Source organism: Henckelia pumila, chromosome 3, assembly GCF_033568475.1.
Source record: "Henckelia pumila isolate YLH828 chromosome 3, ASM3356847v2, whole genome shotgun sequence".
NCBI lineage: Eukaryota > Viridiplantae > Streptophyta > Magnoliopsida > Lamiales > Gesneriaceae > Henckelia > Henckelia pumila.
In genome coordinates this window covers 16,720,852-16,742,817 of record NC_133122.1, presented here as the reverse complement: position 1 = coordinate 16,742,817, position 21,966 = coordinate 16,720,852, and positions in this window count along the sequence as shown.

The following is a 21,966-nucleotide window of genomic DNA, read 5'->3' as shown; positions in this document are numbered from 1 at the left end:
GTTATAGTAACTATCTTTGGTATTTTTAAGTGAATTTCCAAACTTATCTTCCACCTAATAAAACCATTTTTAAAAAGCAAACGTATAATTCACTAATTTCAATATTTTGAAAAATAACTCCCATCATGTTTTAACTGTTTGAGGTTTTTTTTTTTAAAAAAATAATAACTGTTACATATATTTTATCTTCTAAAATGGTAAATTAATAATATATACATTAACAAACACACGCATTGCGTGTGCAAGCCTATTGGATCGAAAACGGTGTGTAGAGGGGGTACATACACACTTTTAAAAATTTTGAGCTACAATAGCTCGGTTTTTGAAATATTGAGCACCGATGAATTAAATCGAGTTTGGTTTTTCAAACTAAGGGGAAGACACTCGAAATATTCTTTCGTAGAAACCGATTAAACATTTTGTAAGGAATTTTGAAACAATGCAAGTTGAAATAACGAAAACGGTTTGGTTGAAGCATTTTATCAAACACTTTGTATGCTATGAAGAACACATAAAATGCTTCAACAATGCATCTTAAAAATCAGTAGTATAAGTAAAATAAATACGATAAATAGACTCGGATTTATTTATGGATGTTCGGATATTTCAACAAGTACTCCTACGTCACCCCTTCTTCCTCATCGGAAGGATATCACTAGAAGAATTTGATTTATACAACTCATTTGCACAAACCCACTTTGGTTTAGGACTTACCCACTGCCTAAACAAGAACTCCTAGCCACTCAAATAATTGTAGGCATCAATCTCACAATCCACATAATGTTTAACGTCTTTATATCAAGACTACAAACACAATCTTTAACGTCTTTGTCTTAAAACTCTCACTCAACTAATCTATGAATACATCTCGAGAATATGTGAGTGAGTTGAGTTCTCTTCAACTGATATACAAAGATTTCGGACAAGAAAAAGTGTTCTATAAACTTGGTTTGGTGTGAAGAACTTGGTAGTGAACGCTCATCTTTATTCTTGTTCTTCACACCTTGGGCTTTGCTCTCAATCTAGCTGATTTCTTCAAGTAGGTTTTCCATGCTTTGAATTTCCTTCAAAAGCTTGTATTTGATCTTCTAGATATTGTATTTATAGGCTCCAAGAATGACATATCTGTTAAACACCGAAATAGAGCCTTCAGAATTCTTTTGTACTATTTTCGGATCGCTAAAATGAATTAATTCCACTAAGCTGATCTTAGTAAAATGAATTTTGGATGTGAAACTGAACTTGGAATATTGTAGCAGTTTTGGTACGGTTGCAGTTTCAGCACTATATCAGTTGAGCAAACTTCTGTTTAGTAGCAGCCTCGGTTTGTTAACAGTTGAGCGCACCTTAAGTTTAGTAAATAGACTAATCTAGGAAAGTTTAAGTTTGGGTAGGTAAACTACTCTTGGCAAACTTCAGTTTAGGAGCGAGGCTGATCGAATAGCTTGAAGATCAACTGATCGAATAGCTCCGCATGATTCGTTGATATCTGGGCAAAGTGATGAATACAAAAGTTGTATCCCTTGATCTCAAATTTACAACGCCACAAGAATCAATCCATTCGAAGTTCATATACAAAAGCTATGCTCGAAATACCAAAGCTGCTCGAACTTCAGTTGAGCACGAAATCAGTTAAGTGCATATGATAAATCTAGTGCTATATCTCTTGATTAGTTGATTTCTGGGAAAAGTGATAAACATGAAAGTTTTAGTCTTTCTATTAGCTTTCTATGGAATCAAGAATCACTCAATTTTGTGTTTATATGAGGGAGATATTCTCAAAATACCAAACTATGCCAGAAATTCTGCTTTGCAGAATTTCAGTTCCGAACCAGCAAATTCAATGCAGTTTAGCAGCCTCTTAGGATCTGATTCAGTCTTTGACTTGTAAATATGATTTGTAAATCAATGTCTTATATTTCCCAAGCAGGGTGAGTTGTTCCATTCGGATAATCGAGCTACAAGATATGACCAAAATACAAGAACTACTCGAGGTAAACTGATTATGTTTTTTTGCTAGACTGATGCAATTCAGTTTGGTATTGTGACGTCAGTTTAACCAAGATAACATCCGTTTTTGCTCAACTGACGTAAAATAATATGTTCCAAATTGAGTTTTATATGAGTCGTTTTGGTGGCTAAACATTTACATTACTGAGCTGTGAGATATCATCGAAATACCAGAGTTCGCCAGAAATTCAGTTTAGCTAATTTCGAGTTTTGGCTTCCATCTTGAGTTAACAACTTCACACTAGAGTAAATATGTTAGAAACACAATAACAAGTTTTGTTATCATCAAAATCAAGATTGCTTGTGTTCTAAAAACCCAAAAAAGCCGCTAGTATCTATTATGCATTCATACAAATTCCCACTTCTTCGTTATAAAATTTTTGCAGGGTCGCTATTTTTTATTTCGAATTTTCGAGATGATTTTAACTTTTTTTGTGGTCAATTTTTTATTTTCCTTTTTAATTTATAATTTTTTTTAAAAAAAATGAAGTGAAAAAAGGAAGGAAAGAAAGAAAGAGGCAATAATTCCACTAGCAAGACAATGTTTAAAAATTATCAACACATGTCGAATTAAATGGGACAATATAATGTTCGAAAATAATAGTGTCACATTGTATACCAAATTCCTTTAATTTTATAGCGTAGTTAGAATTTTGATATCTTCGAAGTTTAATTTTAGATTATTTCCAATTAATTATTATTGAATGATTGTTTCTAATTAATCATATTTTCCCCAATTCCAAACCAATGTAGGTTAAGCAACTTGGATAATGATCTTGAATCTATGTATATTATGATCTTCGATTGCCACATAAAAATACATGTTGAACGTTGACATGTTTTCATAATTGAATCGGCAATTGAATCAGACAATCTTTAAAAAATAGTTCAACCAGAAAGTCAAATCGGAAAAACGTTATATTATATAAAATAATATATATATATATATATATTACATAATATATTAAAAATTTTAAAAATTTTAAATATGTATATAAATAATAAAAGTTATATATTTATCCAAGTTTAAAATCTAAACAATTACATGCAAATAAAAATAAATAAATGCATATATTACTAAAATAATATTTTTAACAAAGTTTAAAATCCAAATAATTATATATATATATATATATATATATATATATATATATATATATATATATATATATATATATATATATATATATATATATATATATAGTTTCTTTCAAGTGCCCACCTATCATGCCCACTACCATGCCACCAATGATGTGACGCTATTCTATTGGATGTGATAAAGATGTGATAAATTGATAAAAATCCTGTTCGAACATGTTACATCTTTTTAAAATTTTAATTATTTCTTATATGTCTTCAAAAAAAAATTATTTCTTAATTTATAGGTTAGAATTTTGTTTACCGTCATAATGATATGTTTAGTATAAAAATAAATCATTATAATATTTTTAGCCAATAAATATTAATTAATTACAAGTTAATAAATTTAAACTTGTGAGAATAATTTTTTTTTTGTCTTAAATATTATAAATCTATATTTGAAATTAAATTTAATGATATTTTTTAATTTTTAAACTTTTTATTTTTTTATTTTAATAAATTTAAAATTATTTAATTTATGACGGATCCAACGGGTCTAACCCGGATTGAACCCGCCGGGTTTGCGGGGCGGGGCGGGTCCAAAGGGAGGCGGGGCGGGTCCCGGGTTTAGCCAAACCCGCCCCAGACCTGCCCTGTTGCCATCCCTAGGGGCGGAGGCACCTATTGCCTTAGGGGGGGCCCTCCCACCCAAAAAAAAAAAGATTTAGTGTGTGTGTGTATATATATATATATATATATGAATTTCTTTCAAGTGCCCACCTATCATGCCCACCACCATGACCACCAATGATATGGCACTATTCTATTGGACCTACAGTTTATCACATTTTTATCACATCCAATAGAATAGTGCCACATCATTGGTAGGCATGGTGGTGGACATAGTAGGTGGGCACTTGAAAGAAACTCATATATATACATATATATATATATATATATATATATATATATATATATATATATATATATATATTGGCTTTGTTCGGTACTCTCTTTAATAGTCTTTAATGGGTTGTGCCTCATCTCCTTTAATATATAATACATTGGCTTCCCAAATAAAATAAGGTAATTTATTTTAAGTGGCGATCAAACTCTCTTTTTAACGGGATATTTGATTCATTTCTTCTCTTCGACTCTTTCGAGTAGCTGACCAACACAGTGACACACAACATCCAATTAAGATTTAAGGTCGTTTTGCCTTAAAAAAATATTTAAGGGCATTTCGTAAATGATTTCAGGTTTTTTGTGTATTTTTTTTCTTCATATCGTGTATTTTAAATCATTTTTTCTCAAAAAATTAGTTTTGGTTTCTTGAGAGCATATATTTCTTAATTCTTCTCTTTATTTTTTTTCTTGTTTTAAATCTTTGTTTTATTTAATTAAGGGACACCACATTTGATATCAATATTAGAAATACTAAAATTTATTGTAAAAAATGAAATTAGCATTGTTAATTTTTGCGTCTTTGATTATTTTTGTTTGACTATTTCTATCTGTTGAATAATTGGTCGAAAATATTTGTGGTTAACAATGTATATTTTTACTATATTCATGAATCATAATGTAATTTAACTGATAAAGATAGAGTAGATAGTCATAAATCAACTAGCAGAAAATTGAATGCAATGAATCTCGTTTCATCTACTAAGTTTTATCCAAAAAACTTTGCAGAACATGAGACGCTGCAATTAAGAATCCAATTTTAGCATTTTGATCATGTTCAACAACTTTTTTATATCATAACTCACTCGAAACTTATTTAATTGTTTAGATCTTGAGATAGGTTTTGGCTCAGTCCCCCTCTCTTGTTTTTCTTTTATCATTTCTAATAATATCTCTCTTTTTTTTTCTTTTTTTTTTTTAAAAATAAATTCAAAAATCTATCCGCATGTGTTTACGCTTCCAGTTTCTTCTTTCTTGGCCCCCCCTCTTACGTGATCCTGGCTCCGCCCCTGAGAATAGCCACTAGTTCTCGGTCAAACCGGCCGGTTCAATCCGGTTTTAAAAGCATGGTTTGAATAGAATTTTTAAACAAAAACTTTAACTTGTGAGACTGTCTTACAGATTATTTTTGTGAAACAGATCTTCTAATTGATCGGATTCATGCAAAAATATTATTTTTTTATAATGTCAAAATATTACTTTTCAATCGATCTAATCACATGTCTCACATGCGACCTATCCAAATTTTTATCAGTACTGCATGTCCATCGGGCTCTAGTATTTGAGGACATCAATTTAGATATGTAATATATGATTGAACTAGATGCTTTCTGAATATTTGACTTGTTGAATAGATTTTGTATCAAAAAATTTTATCATCCCAATTCCCAAAGAATCTATTCTCATCAATCAAAAACTTCCAATCTTGTAATGGAACTCCAAATTGTTCTTGTCAATAGAATTGAGGATGATTTAGTAGAATAAATCTGTACAGTTTTTTTTTAATAAAAACATAGCTTCCATCAATAACCTATTATGTTAACGTATGTGTCGTTAATTTTCACATACTAGTCCATCCGCATAAATTGTGTGCTGTTAAAATATGGATATTTATTTATTTATTTTGTTATTATATTTTTCTTTCCAACATATTTAAATTTAAAATTAAAATGGAGGTACGAAAATTGGATAAAATCATGGACACATGAAGTTTGAACTAGAGAGAAATAAATTTGTTCCTCTTTTTTTAAAATTTTTTCAAAGAGGGTATTTTAGATATTTCGTCTTTGATTTCACCAAAACAATTTTAATTTGGTTACTAAGTTGTACTCTTCTTGATAAGATAGTAAGATGTAGGACCATGCATTGAGGTTAATTTTACAACAAAAATAAAAGAGAAATTAGTTGTAATGTGTAGGACTGAGCGTTTGTCGTTTTACCAAAAGTTAGCTGATGGTAATAGTGCAACTCAAATATTTTAAATTGTACAGCAGCCCAAGCATCATGGTTCGATCGTTCAACCAAGCAAGGACAATTATTGTACCCCAAGAATCTCCTTCCCAATATGTTGAATCTTATATTTTGGTGATACAAAACAATACATCATTGTTATAGATTGTGTTGCCTTCCTTGTAATACAAGTATCAACCGCTCGTCCTGGAGTAACTAGTGTCAATCGCTTACTTCGAAGAATAGAGGTATCGACCGCTCACAAGCTAGACCTTGACAAGCTCCTCAACCGGTCACACAACTCACATTTCTCGACCGATCACTAGCTCAACTATCTACTCAGCTCGCTTCACAAAAATCTCCTCGACCGCCTCACATGCAAGAATATATCTTTCAACGGTCAAAAGGAGAGACTTTAAAAAAATACAACATTTATTAACTGCCTAAGATACTTATGAGTAAGCCAACAAGGAATATTGGAACTTAACTTAAAATGATTACTGAGGCACTTGTGTTTAGTATCTAATTGCAACTTTTACCTTCTCATATAGAAAGTGTCCAAATCAAGCATTTATTGAAGACTACACTCATCAGAAGATCAAGCTATTTTGCATTAAATATGTTGGGACTTCCTATGCAAGAAACAACAGTCAAAGGACAACTACATTTATTGACCACGTACAATAAAGACGTTAGAAGTATGGGAACTATATATTGAGATTGCTCGAAGAAGAACTAATGAAGAATAGTCTGCGCAATCTTTATAGCAATTTATCTGAGCACTCATACTCAATCTTATGTACTTTGCTCACTTCAACTCTCGCTTAAACAGAAAGCTATTAGATCTTATTGAAATCTAGGAGTCCCGAGTTAGGCGATATTTAAATCCTAATATCGAAGTGAGTGTGTTACAAGACGTTGTAATAATCAAAATCTTTTAGTGCATTCCTTCATGAGTGGAAGAAGAAGAGACGTAAATGGATTCAACCTTCGAACTTTCATAACCACTGCTCTACTTACATTTCTGCACTTTAACTTACTGATCTTATCTGTGATTTGTGAGACCTCGATTCTAAACATCTAATCTCGGGATATACAATAATTAAGCATAAGAGAATCCAAGATTTAAAATCAATCAAATATTTTTTTTATTAAATAGTGCTCGCTCGATCGGTAAAACATTACCGATCGAGCAGGCCATAAAATCCAAGTCTCTGCCGAGACTTATCAAAGCCCTCCGCTCGATCGGTAAAATCTTACAGATCGAGCGGACACAAAATGTCCAACATTCTGCCTCAGCTCAGGGGTGCTCGCTCGATCGGTAAGATTCAACCGATCGAGCGGGCACAAATCTGCAGAAAATAAAACAGATATGCTCAACTCTATTCAACTCCAAATCTTCAAAACTAAATTCATTTGACATGCATAAATCATCCAAACATCATACATAGTCCAAAAGAAGTAGTTCTAGAGTTATACAATCTCAAACTATTAGAACATGCTTCAGTCTAGCCTATTCAATGCGATACAATACAATACAAGTACGAATCCAATCTAAGTTCGATTACAAAATCAACTTCTAAAAATGCCAAGGCCTCACTCTATCAACTCGACCACCTATCCATGCGATCTCTGACTCGGTCCTGCCACACCTGTTGCCAAGCACACATACAAAGACAAGACAACAGCCGGATAATCCGGTGAGAATAATATTCCCAGTAAAAGAGACTAGCACGCAATATCAAATAAGCATCTCAAACGAAATACATCGACTTCCAGATACTCAAATGTCAACCATGCAAATTCAATACAAATCAAAGTGAAATGCATGTCTTTAAAACTCTGGGATTATCAAGTCCGGATAATCAAAAGGTAATCAGCTCTTCTCTTCCTCTATTGGGATCCCGAGGGTGAACTATCACACAAAATCGCACCGACCCTTCACTCGGGGTGGATAGTGTATAATTCAATCCTCTATACTCTGAAGCAACTATATAGAGTTAAGTCGGTCATTGCAGTAAATTGCCTGTCAATGCCGCCTACTATAGTTCTCAGAACGTCTAACTCAAAATGAAATAAATCCCAATTTCAGACTGGCGGCATAACGGTTATATTCTGATAAACCGAAAACGCAGACAGCATCATAAAAACGATATCAACTCAATACAAAGCCCAAACAAACAACAAAAGCTCAAACCCGACAAATCTAAAAATCCTCATTTTCGAAAATGGCTTCCAAAAATCATAACAAATCCGAACGACGCTCTATTTCGAAACCGACAGAGAATAAACGATCAGAACTCTGCCTAGATCAACGTACTAGAAACTCAATCGATTCTAACAACATCCCAAAACTAGAATGTATCTGATCGTAGAAAAACTTACGATAGAACGAAGCTCTCGCAGCCGTGATCGCTAATCTGCCTTCAAAAATAAATTCCAACGGACGGATCGAGCTCGGACTGAAATCTAGAAGCTCGAAGAACTTGGAAGGCGCTTCAATGGAGGGAGACGTGAAGGAGGAGGAGGATGAGGTGAAAAAGAGAGAAAAAGCTTGCTTAAATATCTAACAAAGTCCAAAATTGCGTTTTAGTCCCTGAAAATTCCAAAATTTGCAAAAAGGACCCTGATCAAAATCAAGTCGGCTCTTGAACTCTGGAATCTCCGATTATCTCAAATAAAGTCAATTAAGATAAAATCGGGGCGTTACAATTCTTCCCCTCTAAGAAAAGATTTTGTCCTCGAAATCAAACACTGTTCCAACACGAACTGTGTCTCTCAAGTTACTCCTTCAAGTCCGCCAATCAAAATTCGACTCATTCTCGTCGGCAAAATCCTCATCTGCTCAGTCACAATCCGAAACATCTCTGGTTCCAACTCAAGCATAACATCTAAAGTTCGACTCGTCTAATCTGGTTGTCCGTCGTTCTGAGGATATCGAACTGAATAAGTTAAAATCAGACAACAAAACCTCATCGAAAACTATGCCGAAAGAACGAGTGCATCAAGGATCTCTGTCTAAACTGACAGACTTTGGCAAAACATGACATCTGACGACCTCTGACAAGATATCAATTCTCTAATCTTGACTGAAAGTCATTAAGTACAGAAAACGGTAGCAGAATCCAAAAATCGGTCAATAGAAGTCAGATAGTAGATAAAATAAGAACATCTCAAAACATCTGTTGTTGCATACAATTCCTCTGATTAAGATTCGCAGTCAGAAATCTCATACAATCTAATCCTCTTCTCTGCCTCCAAATTAGTTCCGTCTGCGAAAATAAATACTCCAACTCTTAAGATTAGAAAAGATCACGAAAATTTCCTCATAAGACACTAGATAACAGATCTTCTAATCAATAAGATCTCTGCGAGCTCAAAGTCCAGATTCAGAAATTGAGTCTCGAGCGTCTTCAGCTGTCTCGATGTCCAGACTATAGCGCGATTCCTCTCAATAAGAATACATCCCCAAAATCTCGATAAGAAGAGAGCGCTGATCGACACAAATTCCATCATCAAATCATACAATCGAAGAAGACCATTCGAACCAAAAAGAATCCCGACATCGAAGAATAACATACAACTGCTTGGTACCACAATCTGCTATACGATTCTCAAAAGCTCTGAAAGATTAGTACAATTCTCATTTCAAAAAGGTAAGAAATCAACGATAAGAATTCCTAGTCTCAACTAATTCTTCTGAAAGATCCGGTTAAAAGAATTTACCAACACTACTGGAGCATTCGACAATTCAAACGATTCAACAAAAGTTTAGAGGCACTCTAAACATAAAACAGATTTTTCAATAAGAAGGCAAGAGACTCGCCAGTATCTAACAGTCCAATAAGAATAGAAAACCAAAATCGAATGTTACCTGATCTATCATTATCGGGTACAGCCTGAGTCTGCGGATCCTCAGACAGAGCAAAAACTCGTGTCTATTGTCTGGGAGACTGGTTCGCATACTGATTACCTTCCTGTCTATTCTGCTGCTGAGGTTGGAAAGAGTGGACAGTAGGTGCTTGCTGCTGAGGCTGAGCTGTCTGTCTCAAAGAACTTCCCCTCTGAGCTTGCTCAGGGACACGCTGAGGACACGCTCTGGCAAAGTGTCCCGCCTGGTTACAGATATAGCAGCTTCCAAAAATAACTCTAAACTGATCAATGGAGTGACGACCTCCGCAGTTGGCACAAGACATTCCTGACTGACCCGAACTCTGTCCCGATCCAAACTGTCTCGAGCCACTAGAGCTCGAAGAACTGGTTCCGTGCTTCTTAAACTGCTTTCCTTTCGGATGATAGTAATCCTTTCTATTACCTCCACTGCTACCACCCTTAGAACTCTGTGGTTGATTCTGCAATTGAAAGGACTGATTCTGGTAATACGATGGTTGGTTCTGATATTGAGAAGGTTGTGCCTGGAACTGTCCTTGCTGCTGCTGAGGCACAAACTGACCTCCTCTCTGTCTCCACAAACCTGCTTCAGCTCCTTTTGCGTGATTCATGGCATCCGCAAAATTATCTGGCCTAGCAGTGTTTACCGGCGTGAAGATATCAGGGTTCAGACCATTAATGAACTGGTCGGCTTTAGCTTCTTCATTATCAGCGATATGCGGTGCAAAACGCAACAAACTATCGAATTTGGCAACATACTCTTCAATGTTCAAGTTCCCTTGCTTCAGATTGGCAAACTCTGCTACCTTGTCCTTTCGGTTCAAAACAGGGAAAAACCACTTATAAAACTCAGACTTAAACAGATTCCAGTTAATAGTTGTACCTCGGTTCTCCATGGATCACTTCGTCATAATCCACCAGTTCTTTGCAACACCACGAAGCTGATGAATGACCAACCTGGTTCTGCGGTCATCAGAATAGTCAAGGGAATCGAACAACTGGTCAACGTCGTCCAACCAACTCTCATAGTCAGCTGGATTTTCTGTACCCAACAACAAGGGCGGATTAAACGACTGAAACCTCTTCAGCAAGGTTTCCATCGGCGTCGCTGTAGCATCCAACTGATCAACTTCAGTACTAGCTTGCTCGGTTCTCCATGGATCTCTTCGTCGTAATCCACCAGTTCTTTGCAACACCACGAAGCTGATGAATGACCAACCTAGTTCTGCGGTCATCAGAATAGTCAAGGGAATCGAACAACTGGTCAACGTCGTCCAACCAACTCTCATAGTCAGCTGGATTTTCTGTACCCAACAACAAGGGCGGATTAAACGACTGAAACCTCTTCAGCAAGGTTTCCATCGGCGTCGCTGTAGCATCCAACTGATCAACTTCAGTACTAGCTTGCTCAGTCGTAGGAATAACTGGCGGTGGGTTCCTGTTAATAACTCGTCAAGGACCCATCTGATAATCAAAGATTAGGACACAAGATATCTCAATCGCTGCAATCGGTGTCCTTGAAACCTCTCGGAATTCCGTATACAGGTGAAATGTAGTTCATATCTCAAATAATTCATGCTTTACAATTCAAATCACAAAATCATGTAATTCAAATAATTCTCAATTAATAAAGCATGTTCGCAGGGTATTTAAACAAATCAATTTAAATAACTCAATCACATGCGAGAATTCAATTCATGTGGACTCGATCTACCCCGCTCACTTCTAAATTCAGTCCAAGAATCTTATCGCTCTGATACCACTTAATGTGAGACCTCGATTCTAAACATCTAATCTCGGGATATACAATAATTAAGCACAAGAGAATCCAAGATTTAAAAGCAATCAAATATATTTTTTTATTAAATAGTGCTCGCCGATCGAGCGGGCCATAAAATCCAAGTCTCTGCCGAGACTTATCAAAGCCCTCCGCTCGATCGGTAAAATCTTACCGATCGAGCGGACACAAAATGTCCAACATTCTGCGTCAGCTCAGGGGTGCTCGCTCGATCGGTAAGATTCAACCGATCGAGCGGGCACAAATCTGCAGAAAATAAAACAGATATGCTCAACTCTATTCAACTCCAAATCTTCAAAACTAAATTCATTTGACATGCATAAATCATCCAAACATCATACATAGTCCAAAAGAAGTAGTTCTAGAGTTATACAATCTCAAACTATTAGAACATGCTTCAGTCTAGCCTATTCAATGCGATACAATACAATACAAGTACGAATCCAATCTAAGTTCGATTACAAAATCAACTTCTAAAAATGCCAAGGCCTCACTCTATCAACTCGACCACCTATCCATGCGATCTCTGACTCGGTCCTGCCACACCTGTTGCCAAGCACACATACAAAGACAAGACAACAGCCGGATAATACGATGAGAATAATATTCCCAGTAAAAGAGACTAACATGCAATATCAAATAAGCATCTCAAAAGAAATACATCGACTTCCAGATACTCAAATATCAACCATGCAAATTCAAGACAAATCAAAGTGAAATGCATGTCTTTAAAACTCTGGGATTATCAAGTCCGGATAATCAAAAGATAATCAGCTCTTCTCTTCCTCTATTGGGATCCCGAGGGTGAACTATCACACAAAATCGCACCGACCCTCCACTCGGGGTGGATAGTGTATAATTCAATCCTCTAGACTCTGAAGCAACTATATAGATTTAAGTCGGTCATTGCAGTAAATCTCCTGTCAATGCCCCCTACTATAGTTCTCAGAACGTCTAACTCAAAATGAAATAAATCCATTGGCTCAATATGAATGCAATGCAAATCATAACTCATTCAAGTAAATCAAATAACATGCAAGTATGTGATTTTTCCGGAACACTCGAATCAAGTCGGATTCGAGTTAATCATTTCATTCCAGTCTAAGTCATCTTATACCTATTCTCAAACGTCGAGGCTCCAAACCTGGAAACAACAACAATTCCTCAATCAAGATTCAATCAAACTTCCTCAATCGATAATAAGAAATCGATACTATATCGGCTACAATCTTCAAGCTGCACAAAGCTGCAATCTCGCAACTCCACTGGCCTCAATAAATCTGTACGGAGACAAGAGAAGATCAACAACGATGATCAAACTCTATAGCCAAATATCATCAATTCAAAATGGTTCAAAATCCCAATTTCAGACTGGCGGCATAACGGCTATATTCTGATAAACCGAAAACACAGACAGCATCATAAAAACGATATCAACTCAATACAAAGCCCAAACAAACAACAAAATCTCAAACCCGACAAATCTAAAAATCCTCATTTTCGAAAATGACTTCCAAAAATCATAACAAATCCGAACAATGCTCTATTTCGAAACCGACAGAGAATAAACGATCAGAACTCTGCCTAGATCAACATACTAGAAACTCAATAGATTCTAACAACATCCCAAAACTAGAATGTATCTGATCGTGGAAAAACTTACGATAGAACGAAGCTCTCGCAGCCGTGATCGCTAATCTGCCTTCAGAAATAAATTCCAACGGACGGATCGAGCTCGGACTGAAATCTGGAAGCTCGAAGAACTTGGGAGGCGCTTCAATGGAGGGAGACGTGAAGGAGGAGGAGGATGAGGTGAAAAAGAGAGAAAAAGCTTGCTTAAATATCTAACAAAGTCCAAAATTGCGTTTTAGTCCCTGAAAATTCCAAAATTTGCAAAAAGAACCCTGATCAAAATCAAGTCGGCTCTTGAACTCTGGAATCTCCGATTATCTCAAATAAAGTCAATTAAGATAAAATCGGGGCGTTACATGATTAAAGTATATAATTATCACTGAAGTACTTGAGCTATTTTCGCATTTTTAAGTTGTTTATATAACTTCGGAAATTGAGAATATCGGTTGAGTGAACTCACATTCGCTAAAATCTTTTTTTTACCAAAAATATTTTAAGAGTGTGTATTTACCCTCTACACACACAATCGATCTACAACCAGTGGTATCAGAGTTGGTTGTTCTTGAAGAGCATTTGAAATTGGTTTTATCTTAAAAATTTGTTTTTGGAGATTTTTCTAACACATAAATACATAGTTGAGAATTTTTGGCAGCTTGTAGCGATTTTGAGAAAAATAGCATAACTCCTTGCTCGAGTGTCCAAATGACGAACCTATTTTTGCATTGCAAACTAGACTCGTATAGGATCACATCGGTATTAAATTTGTAGCCTGATATTGAACGAGAGAAAGAAGTTTATTGGTTAAATGTGAACCATCCATGTGTGCTGCAACATCTATGTATGGACAATAGTTAGTATTTTTGTCAAGAAGCTCAAGGATGTTGAACTCATTGACCGGCTAAATCGGTGTGATATAAATCTACTGGCAAGCGTACCAGGTCAAGTAATAGTAAAGTGGACAGAGAGTCCAAGTATCGATCCCACAGGGACTGTTGTCAATTCTCAAGAATTAATTATTTTACTTAATCTAGACAAAATAATAGAAGGATTTTGAATTAAATAAGATAAGAATATAAAATAAAAACTGATTAAGAAATAAGAATAAAAATAACTAAAGATAAAAATAATTAAAATAAAGACAACCAAGACACACGTAGGTACCGAACAAATCACGTAACATGTAGTCGATTCAAGACTCAGATTTAATCTTAATTCACGGGAATTCTCCTAATTTGTTCAAAGGTCTATTTCTAGAACAATCAAACCTATTCAAATATTGATGAACTAATCTTTCGTAATTCTAATCAAATTTGAATGCATTAAATATTTGTGAAAATTCAGTTTACACCTAAACCGCACACTGAAACCGAATTCTATTTCTAGTCGGTTTTACAATATGTTAATTATCAGAGTGATCAAAATCAAAACCTCCTCTGTCGATTTGGAATTGATTAACATGCAAGCAAACAGTTGATCAGACTATTCACAAGATAAATATAAATCTGACAATCAATAAAATAAAATCAACTCTAAAAAATCCCAAACAAACATCCAAGTTTTCTACATGAATTTGTTCGGCCCAATCACGCCGTCTTGGTTGAAAATAAACTACTCAATAATTAAAAATAATAATTCAAAAATAAAAATAAAAAGAAGAAAAGAAAAGAGAAATCTTCTCTCTCAAGCCTTGTAGTCGCCTCCTCTTGCGTTGTCTGCGCTCTGGAGCTTCCGAAACCCTCAAAAATATGTTATATCTTCTATATATATGGTCCGGGACGCCTACCAGTTAATTTCCTCTCAAAATAAGGATTTTTCGAAACACATATGACCCCCGAACACGCGCGCGCGTGGCATAGGCCTCGCACGCGCGCAGCACATAAAAACAGAAGGCTGTACGTCGGACTCGCGCGCAGTACAAAAAATCTGCGCCGAGCGACAATTTTCAAAAATTCATATCTCGAGATCTAGCCGTCGGATTGAGCTGAAATTTGGACAGCAGCTTCAAAACATCTTTAACCTTAATCTGAACGGTGGAGATTGGATTTCAATGTCTCTAAAATTAAATATGATTTTTCGATCAAGGCTGCTCCGTAATTCACTCTTCAAAATTCCATTTTCCTACAAAATTAACCCAAGGAGTGAAATACATACACATGCACTAAAACACATAAAAACACATAAAAATAATATGAATGCACACAAAATAGACATAAAAATAACATGAAATAATGCATACAAAATGCACTTATCAACACCCCCATACTTAAACCTTACTCGCTGTAACGCCCAGAAATTCGGCACGTAAATCCGCATGCATAACTAGGGGATTTAATAATTTTAAAATAATGTGAAAATGTGTTAAATTAATTTTATATGTTATTATATGAATTATGTGATTTATTGGCATGCTTTAAATATTGGTTCGGCATTTAAATCGGTATGATGTGATTTATGAATTAATCTTAGAAAATTTATTTTATGATCGCGTAGGCGGGACCGTGGACGGACGAAATACCAAAATATTTAGCCAAAAATATTTTATGAGTTTTATGAGCCTTAAAATAATATTTTAAGGTATTTTGTCAAGAAAATTTTAGTATTTAATTATATATTTATTTAAGGGTTTATTTTTAGCCAAAATTAGCCTCTTTATTGACTTTTATTAATTTTTAAAATTAGCCTATTTAATAATTTCGAGATTTGGAGTTATCTTATCAGATTATTATTATTATTAGAGAGTTTTAATTATATTTTTCTATGGTATATTATCTATATTAATTAGTTAATATTTATTATACAAAAATTTATTTAAAAACCTAATCCTACCCCTTTAAAAAATAAAACCTACGCCAAAACTTACCTAGCCGCCTTCTCCACCTCTTCTCTTCCCCATCTCCACGCTCCTCATCAGATTCCTAGGCCACCATAACCGACCTTTGAAGTTTTATCAAGTTTTGGTTCTTCGTTCGTCGTCCGGTAACCGAATACGCGTCGGAATCAACATTTTGATCAAATATTCATCAAGGCACGTTTGATTTCCATTTTTTTTACGCCATTTAAATCATATTACAAATATTTTATGCTTACCAGATCTGTTCTTGCATGTGTTATGATCTAGAAAAGAAAACATTGAAGTTCATGCATGTTCCTCACGTTTTTCATGCGCATGGCCGGTTTCCTTGGTGTTTTCTGCGTAAGGCTGGTTCGAGGGGCTGACCAAGGGCTAGGGGTCTGATCTAGGGTCCTTAGGGTCGGTTTTGGCTAGGTGGTTCATGGCTGGAAGGGCTGGAGCCATCCTGGAGTTGGCCATGACAGCAGCTACGCGCGAGCAGTGACATCTGTTGGGTTTAGGGGGCTTGGCCGAGCCATGCATGGGCTTGGCTCGAGCCAGGCCTGGTCTTGGGGATGCACTTGGACCCTGGGGTGGTCCAGATGTCGGACCTCCGGCCATGGGTGGCCGGAGCTGGTCGGAAAGAGCTTGAGTTCAAGGGCTGCTCCAGGGGGGGTGCGCAGGGCTGAGGGAAGAAAAAGCCAGCCATGGCCGAGCCATGCACTGCAAGGTTCGAACCATGGCTGGACCAGGAAGGACCCACAGGACCCTGGGGTGGTCCTGTGGGCGGAGCTCCGGCCAGGGGTGGCCGGAGTTGGGCTGTAGCAAAGGGGAAAGGGGTCACTGCCGTGAGGAGTAGAAAGTGGGAATGGGGAGTAGGTCACGTGGGTCTGGGTGTTCTTGGGCCGGGCTTGGGTCCTTGGATCCGGGTCCGGTTCGTGTCTAAAATGATGGGTCAAATAATTTTAGTCCGGGTCTAGATTTTTATTATTTAGGCTCGGGTGTTTTTATTTTAATTAAATGAGAGATTAATTAACAATTAATGGGTTTGGGCTTGATTAATTAATAAATTGGACTAGTTTAATGGGATTAAATGATTATGAAAGCGAGCCACTAATTTGTCATAGACCGTGTGATCCATGAGAATTATTGGGCCAAGTGGAGTCGGGTTAAGTAATTTTATCGGTCTAATTTATAATTAATGGGTAAACAATGCTTTTATTAATTAAATTTAAGTTAATTAGTTAATGGGCTTAAATTATATTTTAAGTGAGCCCATTAGTTTCTCTTGGGCTTGAGGGCCCAAGAAGCTTAATGGGCCAGGTCAGGTTGGGCTTTTGGATTTTTGAGTTTAAGTCTAGCGGTCAGCAGCTCGAATAAGTCCTTGGAAAAATAAATTTCCGTAAATATATATTTAATTCATGCATGCATTTTTATTAGATATATAAGTATTATTTTTAAGAAAATAAATTAAATATATATTTACGGGCGAATTTTCATGAAAATAAAGAAATATATGAGAATTTTTATGTTCATGCATCATGTAACAATTTTTATGATAATTTTAAATGCATGTTAAGAAAAATATATTTTTTATGGAAGTTGAAGTGAAGGTGGAAAGTGATGTGGTTGGAGGCCGGGATACCTGGGCCCGGTGACCTTCCTAATGATGTATAAGTATGATGAGCTTATGGATCCAGCTGAGAGGGCTGGTGAAGTAGCAGCACAGAGGTGGAAATCCCACCGCCGCGTACGTTGGTTTATAGATTGATCAATCGATTAGTATGATGCCACCGACATGGATACGACCTGTTGAGAACTAAGAAAATATGATAAGTTAATTCATGATATTTATGATGATACATGTTATAGCATGATGATTAAATAGTATGATTTTATTTCATGTTTATATTCATAATATTTTAAGAGCATGCACGTATAATTATTATTCACGTATTTTATATGATTTGTGCTTGTGTGTGGTTTCATTTTGTTATATAAGGATAGAACGTGCTGAGCCTCTAGGCTCACTAGATTTAAATGGTGCAGGTGAGCAGATTATTAATGAAGTTAATGTGTTCCCGACTGGCGGCGAGGGCGTATGAGTATCCAGGCGGCTAGTACCCGTGACCATCGCTCAATTATGAATTTTATGTTGAAACTAGAACATTTATTTCCGCATATGTTTTATTATTAAATTTTTAGTATTTATTTCATAAGTTTGCATGGATTCTTGTCAAAGGAATATTATTTAGGACTTTTATTATGATAATCTTATGGATTATTATTTAGTAATTTATGTTAGGTATTTATTTGCATGCATGTACTTTCGTTATTATTTATGTTTAAAGGGTAAATTTATATTAAATTAAGTAAAGTTATTTTTAAGTATTATATATATATGTATGGGCATATATATATATATATTCATATTCATTATTTTATTATCATAGAGTAAAAAAAAAAAAAAAAATTTACTAGAAGTTTTAGGATGTTTCACTCGCCCTCGAGCAAGACATGAAAAAACAAAATGCAAACAAAAACATAAGTAAGGACGATTCATAAATGTGCAAAGCCTCTGAGAAGTTTAATCACAAAACAAAAAACACAGACATGCTCTCAACTTTTCATAATACACCTTCGGTTTTACGTAAACGTGTGTGTGTGAAATGTCATTCCAGTTTCATACAACTTAGACCGAATTCGTCTCAAATCTGCTTAGCGACCTATGACAAATCAGTGCAAGTTTCACTTTTCAAGTGTCCATTCATTCCAACGATCTCTAGACATACCCACCTCCCTTGAGATAATGAATTACACACCTCCGGATTTTGCACCCGGTATTGCATTAGCCCCAATAATTACCCGCTGACTTAGCTACAACTGGATAGGATATGAAAAATCATTCTATTTTTTCTTTCTAATCCCCTCATCTATAGCCCGGATGGAGCATCAATCCCATTTAACCCGCATACTTAGCCTTAAATTTAATCTTTTATAGGATTTTAATCCTTTCAAGGCCCGGATGGAATTGTATAAAACTCTTTTTTTTTTTTCTCTAGGTGCGCCCAAGATCATAAGTGTAAACTAGAGCCTCATCAAAATTCATAGTACACAATCAAGATTCACAAACCACCTATTGCCGTGCAATGGTCAAACAGACAAAAACTTCATCAAATCTTTTGTTACAGTCCACTGGTCTAACATTAGTGCTTAAAAATATTCACGATTCAACCTACAGTTTCTCATGTCAAGCCAAGAGCAAAATTTTTCAAAATTTTTTTTTTTCAAATAAACTTCATCATCATTGGCTATCATGACTCATCCTGCCCATGCAGGACAACACAAACAACAACAAAAACACACTATATGCAAACAGACATGAAACGAACTTTATGCAACACAAACACAAAACATAATGAAATAAACTAGTCTACCCCCCATACTTATCCAAAGCATTGCCCTCAATGCTTCAGACAATGAACAGAATTCAAAACGAACAAAAACACAATGAAAACAAAAATAACACTCCCCTGGTTTTCGTTTCATTCTCTTCCTTCTTGACGGCATCAGCTGGGACAGTAGCATCAGTCTAGATATATCGGCAGACATGACCAACTGGCATGGGAAAGAAAACAAAATCAAATAAAAACAAAATATAAAAAAAAACAAAATAAAAACAAAAGCAAAAACACTGGGTTGCCTCCCAGTCAGTGCTAAAATTATAGTCTATAGCCCGACTATGCAGAAGCCACCAAGAATCATACGATTCTACGTATGGGTTTTGAATTTCTTCGCCCTCAAGCTTGGCGTGATATTTGCAGTTTAAGCTTGTCGGTCCAACAGTACTCGGCATGAAATTTTTCCTTTGGAAAGAGACTCTGATTCTAGGCTGAAGCTCAAAGAGGATGTAATACTGTGGAGGTGGCGTCAATGGCAAGAAAAAATCTTCTAACAGTGTACATGGAATGACCATTGACAAAGTAAAATATGTATCCTTGAATGGTTCTTCCTCCTCCACTATCACGTTTGGCTCATCCTCACAAGAAGATTCCTCAAAAATGATTTCTTCATGCTCTGGCTCAGTTATTTCACTCTCTTGGCAGATCTCCAAAATTGGTTCTCTAAGAAGCGCAATCTGTTCATCCAAAAGACTTATGCGACTCTCTAAAAATTGATTTGACTCTGTCTGCTGTCGCACAAGATTTTCCAACTGAGCCACATAATTTTGGAACGCCCTATGCACTCTTCTTGATGCTCCGATGGCTGGTTCGCAAAATTTTTAGAGTTGATATCTGGAGGATATTGGTGACTCCAACCCTGCAGTGAAGGATCACAATGCCAATGGTAGTCAAAATCTGCCATATCATTTAACAAGTGCATCGCACTGTCTTCATCTCTTCTAAACAATTGACTGCCAGTGGCCAACGCTCCATAATCCACCCAACTTCTTGTAATCTCATCCAAACCAACATAAAAAAATTGAGTGAGGGTGTAGCTCGAAAATTTATGGCATCGAAATCTGTTCGCCAAATCATTGAATCTCCCCCAAACAGCATAGAATGGCTCCAAGTATTGCTGGCCAAATCTTGTGAACACCTGATGATGATCCATCTCCAAGTACCTCACAAGCAAAAGAAAAGAAAAAAAAATCAAAATTAAAATAAAATAAAATAAAAACGAAAAGAACGAAAAGATAGAAATAAAAAAAAATGTCTAGCCTCAAGCAAATAATCTATCCTAATATCAACTAAACAGTCCCCGGCAACGGCGCCAAAAACTTGACCGGCTAAATCGGTGTGATATAAATCTACTGGCAAGCGTACCAGGTCAAGTAATAGTAAAGTGGACAGAGAGTCCAAGTATCGATCCCACAGGGACTGTTGTCAATTCTCAAGAATTAATTATTTTACTTAATCTAGACAAAATAATAGAAGGATTTTGAATTAAATAAGATAAGAATATAAAATAAAAACTGATTAAGAAATAAGAATAAAAATAACTAAAGATAAAAATAATTAAAATAAAGACAACCAAGACACACGTAGGTACCGAACAAATCACGTAACATGTAGTCGATTCAGGACTCAGATTTAATCTTAATTCACGGGAATTCTCCTAATTTGTTCAAAGGTCTATTTCTAGAACAATCAAACCTATTCAAATATTGATGAACTAATCTTTCGTAATTCTAATCAAATTTGAATGCATTAAATATTTGTGAAAATTCAGTTTACACCTAAACCGCACACTGAAACCGAATTCTATTTCTAGTCGGTTTTACAATATGTTAATTATCAGAGTGATCAAAATCAAAACCTCCTCTGTCGATTTGGAATTGATTAACATGCAAGCAAACAGTTGATCAGACTATTCACAAGATAAATATAAATCTGACAATCAATAAAATAAAATCAACTCTAAAAAATCTCAAACAAACATCCAAGTTTTCTACATGAATTTGTTCGGCCCAATCACGCCGTCTTGGTTGAAAATAAACTACTCAATAATTAAAAATAATAATTCAAAAATAAAAATAAAAAGAAGAAAAGAAAAGAGAAATCTTCTCTCTCAAGCCTTGTAGTCGCCTCCTCTTGCGTTGTCTGCGCTCTGGAGCTTCCGAAACCCTCAAAAATATGTTATATCTTCTATATATATGGTCCGGGACGCCTACCAGTTAATTTCCTCTCAAAATAAGGATTTTTCGAAACACATATGACCCCCGAACATGCGCGCGCGTGGCATAGGCCTCGCACGCGCGCAGCACATAAAAACAGAAGGCTGTACGTCGGACTCGCGCGCGCGCGAGCTT